We start from the raw sequence: 7,876 nt of genomic DNA, 5'->3' as shown, positions 1-7,876 counted from the left end.
AGAGCCAGATAGGCATATATATTATGTATTATTGCTATAAAATTAAGATATATTTAGTTATTTTGTGGTTTCTCATTAATATTGGCCTATTTGTAGTATAATTCTAATTTTTTGTATGTGTGACAATGATCATATTGTGCTGAGGATAGTAGACAATTAATTTGTTTTATACTTTTCGTGAGTAGATAACTAGAGAAAGTATGGAGATGTAATGATTTTAATATTTATCACTAGAGTGTAACATGAAATTATTATTATTTGGGAGACTATTATCACATGAAGCTATTTATATGCTTTTGCTAAGAAGTAATTGTACCTATCTATTTAGAGTACATTATTTTCTCTATTTATATTCATTCAATTTTTAATTAATTAATTATATTTTTATAATAAAAATAAAAATTATAGGCTAGGTTAAGGCTTACGTTAAGGCTAATCATTTTGGGTGTGATCAAGCCATCCTCATTTACATTGTTTGGTAGTCCTATGCTTTTGTAATTAATTTGGTTCAATTTGCAATTGCAATGATCGCTCCCATACCATCTATTTGATTCTTGCACATGGTCCATGGTCGAGTAACAAAGTAGTGATCAAAGTATTGGCAGTGAACCACTAAAATGCACCACATATTCTAGAGATTATCCTAGGGGATTGAGCATTAGTAAGGGTAGTTGAAGAAGTTAATCTTTCACTTGTGCATGAGTGACTAGCTTATGGATGAGTCGCATGTTGTTTCCCATTGCTTGGGGTAGAATTTGTCTCATTTGGCTATAGAGTGTTGAGGTGCACATGGTATCTCCCCTATATCATAAGTATATGCATGAGTCTCCCCTTGCAACATGTCTACAAGCTATCAATATTGTATGAGCATATATTTGCATCAACCATGGCTATGCATGAGCATTCACTACATGGGTTAGTACCCCTGAACCACATTGCATTTTCCCTCTTCATCATGCAAGCCACACATTGCCTTTTTCACCCAACCACTTAAGCACCTTAGTCCACTCAACTCTGTGTAGATAGGCCACATGATTGTTTAGCAACCTTGGAGCACTCGATAACTCGAAGTACCTCCTAACTACTTGGAGCAGTTTGGCCACATGTTTAATTAGGTAAACATTCATGCGTACTCTTCTAGGTGCACATATTCAATCACATAGTCATGTAGTTGCACAATCATTCACTTTATTTCAATTCACTTGACCATGTCTACAGTCTTACCCTTGATCATGAAGGCACCCTCTGACCACATGGAGAACTTAGTTTTCCTAATCACAATAGCCACACTCAACAATTTACGCCACATTAGGCACTTAATCACTCTAGGTAGCATTAGCACATGATTATACAATATTTTGGGACTTTACTGCCATCACACTCTACTACTTAGTGCTCACAGCATAGTGACATGGGATGGGTTTTGGGTGTGGGATCATGAATAGAGACATGGACTAGAATTGTCATCCTTTGTCACCATCAAAGAGGGCTCCCTACTTATGGAAATTAGAGACCAATTATAGTGTGCCATTTTTGGATTCTTCTTCCACATGTTTCTAATAACAGAGTTGAATAGGATCCTCTTTCTCATAGGGCCAATGTCCTAAAATCAGCATCAACATACTAAGTCTAGTTATAGGGAAAACTTCAACATAACTAGCCTCCAAGGAAACATATTAAACTTATAGAAAGTCATGGCTTTCAATGTTGATAAGGTTAGACCTTTTTTTTCTCACATATGTAAGTTTATTGCACTTACTCTATTTATCTCAAATCAAGTTAGAATTTAAGGACACATTGCCTATCTCACCTATGATCAAGATTATTTGAGTTTAAAAATACCAACATATTGTAATGAAAAATGTGATTAAAGATCAAGGCCATGATGCAAATGGGCTAGTTTCTCAAGGCATATGTTCTTTAGTCCACTTCCTTTGACGTCAAAGGAGTACCACAAAATAATTAGCTATAAAGGTACCTTGTTGATTTCTTGCAATCCAAAATTTAAATTTCTTTTAAGAATTGATAGGTCAATTTAGGATTTTAGTTAATAACAAATATATCCTATTCAAAGCCCAAAGAAATCAATGAAATAGACAATCCAAGAAATGAATCAAACCTCACAAAGACTCCTTGCCAATCTTGAGCATTTCAATCTTTGGCTATTGGTTTTCCTATTTTTCATACCAGGCAAATACCCTCTAAGAAGGAGATTCCACAATGGGCCAAATAAAAATTTTCTGGAAATGTATTTGTTCACGCTCTTTTGGGTTTTCTCAGAGTTGCTTCACTATTTTTCCTAGTGGTTAGCAACTCTTAGCTTGCTCTTCTCTTGAGAAAATTGTGTCTACTTACAATATCACAAGATCATGCACTTAATTGGTAACAAGAAAATGTAAAGCTACAGAAACAATTTAAATGAGGACCCACATGAGAGAAATCTCAATACACTTTATAGTGTAGAATATATGTTTCTAGCACCCCCTCTTGATACTCTACATAAATGTTATAGTAAGGAGCAATTACAATGGTACAAAGAAACCAATAAGATGCTAGAACCATGAATGTTCAAGTCTCACACATAGATTAGATGTGCCTCAAAGACAACACAAAGAAGACTTGTCAAGTATGAAGTATGGGATAAGAAAACAACTCCCTATTTATGATAGCTCACCAATGTCCAACGTGGTCTACGTCAGAGTTTCTTAAACCTCCAAGAAGATCATTCAATGGTTCTCGACCATATGTAGCATTTGGAAGGCCACATAACATCAAATTACATTTGAGCCCCAAGATATTGATCATAGCAAGGACTAGACTCATGAATCATCCCCAAGAACATGCAATTGACTTTATGAAATCAAGTGAAACAAATATACAATTAAGAAGAACAAATCAAAAAGCATTCCTCAAGTTGATGATCTATCAAATCTTGAAAGAATAATTACGAAAAAAAAAAGGGAGGGATCATGTACATGACACTTGGGCCACAATCTCAAGATGTGTCCAAATACCATTTTTGCCCACAAGATGCTCCAATATAGGTCCCTTAAAGAGAACCTCATAAAAGAGGTTCAATGCCCACATAACTAGAGCCTCCATACTAGTATAAATCTTCTCCATGGTCAAGGGAAAACCATACCATGGCGAGCTTAAAATGAAAGCAAAGACCCTATTGTGCACAAGCTAAGAGATTAACAAAATGTTGATGATAATGGTAACTCTCTATTACTCAATCCATAAGGGTGCATGCTATGAGCTAGATGCACTTCTTGTTGAAGATTTAAACTCGATCAAATCAAGGAAAGCCTTCCATTCAAGGAACATATGTTCTCTCTTTCTTTAACTAGTCTTTCAACTAGACGACATGTAAAAATCTTCATATACTTCAAGAATTTTCATCATGGAGTTGTTTAATTCTCATGGTATGGTGCGCAAATCGGATGTTGTATGCATATGTAGCGAGCGTCGGAATGTCCCCAAGGACAGAGAACTCTAATTTTTTCTCAAAATCCAGCTCAAAATCCAAGAGAATACACTTGCACGACATGAAACGAAAAGACCAATTAGGTACAATCTCCCCCCATACCTTGCGTGAACGCTCCACAAAGCATGTATTTAAGATTTTATTCATCTTCAAGCTCAAAAATAGCCCAAATTTACAATTAGCATGCTTTAGATTTTGTGTTTGTTTTTGTCCAAATAAAGAATAAAGCGGTTGAGTTCCCTAAGAAGAGTCGGATTGTACCCAAATACAATGACCAATATTGAATATTTAAATCGTGTATCCATGCGCATAAAAAATAATAAATATATGTCAAGTGCTTCAATAAATAAGCGCATCAAAATAAATATTGGCACCACACCTAAGATGCACGTCTATAAAAATGCTATTTTTTTCTAAATAACTTGAATACATACTATCGCCCAGTGCTTCCTAGCACCACCGCCGCCTACTCTACACATCAATTGAAGCATTCACAATTGTTAGAAAATAATAAAATTAAACTGATAAAAGTGAATACCTAGCAATCTTCAGCTACAAAATAAATAAATAGGTTGGAACTCTATCCTAGCCTTAACTTAATATGAGTGCACACTCTAAACTCATAAACATCCATTAATTTAAATATGTATTTTGTAGAAACACCCACTATGGAATCACCCACTTGCACATTAAATTAATGTGACACTCGAAAAGGAGAGTCGTTCCCATCAACTTTTCGCACAAGGAAACCACCTTGTGTACGAGCCCCGACAAATAAATATAATTTTACGAAATCCACTGCAAAACCTCACAGAATCCACTGTGGAATATGCCTCCTGGCATCATAGCTTGTCTAAAAAGATATGTATTGTATACAATGTGTATACACCAAAACAAGTTGTCATACACCTAAGAGAAACATATGACTTCAAGATTTTTGTATATGGCTCAAAGGAGGAAAAGGTAAAATCCTTGCACAAGTTAAGTGACCTTAGCACATATACACGCGCAATTACACGCACATATACACGCGCAATTACACGCACTTATAGATGCGCTATGCAAATATAATTTTTTTTTTAAAAGGTTGTGGATTTCTTTTCAAACCAGTTCTTTCCTGCATTTTCTGCAGTTCGAGCTTGATATCACTAATCATGTCTATCTATCACTTCATAAAGACAATTAGGGAAGAAAATAAGAGTAAAAAGAGGACAGGAGGAAGGAAGAGCCAAAGAGTAAAGAACAAGAGCCAAACAGCAAGGAAGAGAAGAAGATTTGAGCAACTTACCAAGGGAAGGGAGAAGGAGAACAAGGAGCTTGCAACCTAGCTGCCACCCATCGGAACAAGCAAAGAAGGTGAGTTCTTCTTCTCTCTCTCAATCTTGTTTGCTTTCTCTGTCTGTTTGTCTCTCTCTCTCTCTCTCTCTCTTTATATGCTATAGGCTGTCATGTATGGAGGTTTTTTTGCGCATTTTTTAACCAAGTTTGAAAAAAATGGTCTGATTGTGCACGTCTGTTAGTGCGTCTAGATGACAGTGTAGACACAAGTATAGATGTGGAAATAGATGCGCTAACAGACGCACACAGAGACGCAGATATCGATGCATCATGTAATATGTTTTATTTGCACAGGGAAATATGATTTTTCTTATATAGATGTGGAATCCTGGATCCTCCAGCAGTGATCCTGAGTTGGAACGCATGAACAATACCTTAGCGGAGTTTTCTTATAGAAGTGTTAGTAGCTTTGTTGGAGGTTTTCCAAACAAGGAGCAATTCATGGGGGAGATGACCAATTCTCTTGGTCACCGTCTCACTACAGAGGAGGTTTTCAGTGTGATATCTGGGACACCTATCACATCTTTGCCTAGCGCTACCGCACAAACACCAAACCTTGGCACACCTCTACTAACAGGTACTCCACGCACTATGCATACACACAGATCAACTGATGCACAGGGATCAACTGAAGTACATGGATTGGTCGAAGCACGTGCATCTACAGAAGCACGTGCATCGAGTGAGGTAGAGGGTAGTGCCTGTCGAGGGAGGAGGGAGAGTCGTGCGGGAGGACGAGGAGGTCAAGGGCTATGTGGGGGTTGCCTAGGAGGTGGCTCTCGATCACCCTCACCAGGAAATGAGAGAGGTGAGCCTCCACAAATGTACTACTCTGTCACTCATATTGGTGGTATCTTGTATGACTCTGAGGGGAGGGAAGTGATAGCCTACTTGAGGAGTGTCACGCATGCCACATACAAAGATTGCATGATTCCCTTCAAGCACCAAAAAAATGGTTTGTGGCAAGTGGTGTTGCGGGCAGTACATAGAAGGTACCCTAATCCCGAGAATTCATGATTCTCAGATGATTGGGGACGGTCAAAGGTGAGAGACGCGCTTCATAACAAGAGGTCTCACCTTATGACGTGCGCCAAGGAGTCACTGCGGAGACAAGAGTAAGGGTGCCCTGGATATGGTCAACCACCCAATTGCCACCGCAGGGAGTGGAAAGAGGCCAAGAAGAGAGTAGCAGAGAAAATGGCAAGTCACCAGTATGGAGAGGCGCGCCGTAGTCAGATGGCAACCATGGGATCGTCGCATTATGGATCGGGTGGCAAGGAGTCATGGGAAGTTGAGTTTGTATTATTTGATTTTTTTAAAATTAAATTTTGTAATTTGTTTCACTTCATTATGTAGTGTGTTCTAATACGTTGTACATTCAAATTGTTTTGTAGTATCATATCATTGGTAGGATGCCTACTCCTAGAGAGGTAGGCTACTATGGAGGTCATAACCAGGCATCCACTTGGCAGGATTTCTGTGAGGGACTCATCACGGAGGAGCAATATAATCATGCCATGAGGATTCCACAACCAGAAGAGGTATGTTTTATTTTTTACATGAAAAGTATATGTAACTCTAATTTATTATTTGTAATGGTATTTATATACCTTAATCCTTTGTGTAGGTGAACCCTGATGCAGTTGAGGATAGTGAAGGGGGGACTAGCAATAGTGGTGGCGGCAACGGCAGCGGCATAGGCAGCGGTGGTGGTAGCGATAATGATGCCTCTTCTGAGGAGATGTAGAGGAGTCCCATGCATGCATGCCTCCCCTTGGCTTGTAGTTTTCATTTTTGATATGTATCACTTTTAGCTAGTGCTTGCGACCATGACCATGCTTAAGGTCACAAGCACTAGAACTCATCATGTAAAAACGTTTCATCTATATATATGAAATTTCGTGTTCTACATACATTGTTTTGTTTTCAATACAAAAATCTTCAAAATAATCTTTCTCTGTTTTTTCTAAGCATACAATTTGATGTTGATGGGGGGAAAAAAACCAAAGAGCATGTGGCTTGCAAAGCCACATGCTCTCTAGTTTTTTTTTTCACACCTCTGTTTTGCACGTCTATTAGCGCACCTAAATTGCAAGATAAATGCACGTCTATTCTCGTCAAAAACTTGCAAAGTAAATGATTTTTTAGATGCGCAGATACACGCGTATATAGACGCACATTATGAATATATCCACTTTTTTATAAATATGATTATATATTTGTGTAGCACGTCAATATGCACGTCTATATGGGCATGTAACTCTGACTATAAGCACACTTTTAGATGTGAAACTTTAGACGCAGCAGTAGATGCGGTAATAAATACGCTTGACATTTTTTAGCACAGTTCAAATATTGCGTCTACAAGTACGTCTATGGAGCCTTTTTGTTGTAGTGTAGAGAATAAGATGCATTATCTAGTTCAAAAGGTGAATGGACAATAGCTAGTGATAATGATGGTGTAACACAAGAGAAAGATGAAGAAGAGTGAATGCCTTACGACAATGAAATTTATCCATTTTTTAAAAACCTCTTATTGTTGAAATATCTATCATTTTTTAAATTAGTATAAACTTAGTAAATATTTTGAAATCTCACCAACATTTGTATATGGAGTCTTAGTTAATAATAAGATTTACAGGACTCATAAAATTTGTGTACTTCTATTATGGTCCCCGTTTTATTTTTCTTTCAAAATTTATGTACTTTTCAAGATGACAAATATGGTACTATTCAAGAATTTTAGTTATTTTCGTATCAAATTTTTGAAAGAATTACTCAAAAAAGTGTGATTTTGAATAATGATATGAAAAAATAATAAACTATTAGAAAATATTTGAAAAATTTTCAAATATTTCTCCTAAGACGATATATTACCCAAAAGGTTTGCAAGTGTGTTAAATCTATTTTCACTCTTAGGTATTCTATAATAGGTTGAGAAATATTGGAGGTGTACAAGCACATGATCCATGAGAATTATATAAATTGCCAAAATAGAGAAAGCTAAATGGACAACTATGCCCATTGCTCTACAACATCAACCTTTGTTAC

Source organism: Lygodium microphyllum, chromosome 8 (genome assembly GCF_053477565.2).
Source record: "Lygodium microphyllum isolate KBCC chromosome 8, Lygodium_microphyllum_v1.1.10, whole genome shotgun sequence".
NCBI lineage: Eukaryota > Viridiplantae > Streptophyta > Polypodiopsida > Schizaeales > Lygodiaceae > Lygodium > Lygodium microphyllum.
This window is presented reverse-complemented; position numbering follows the sequence as displayed.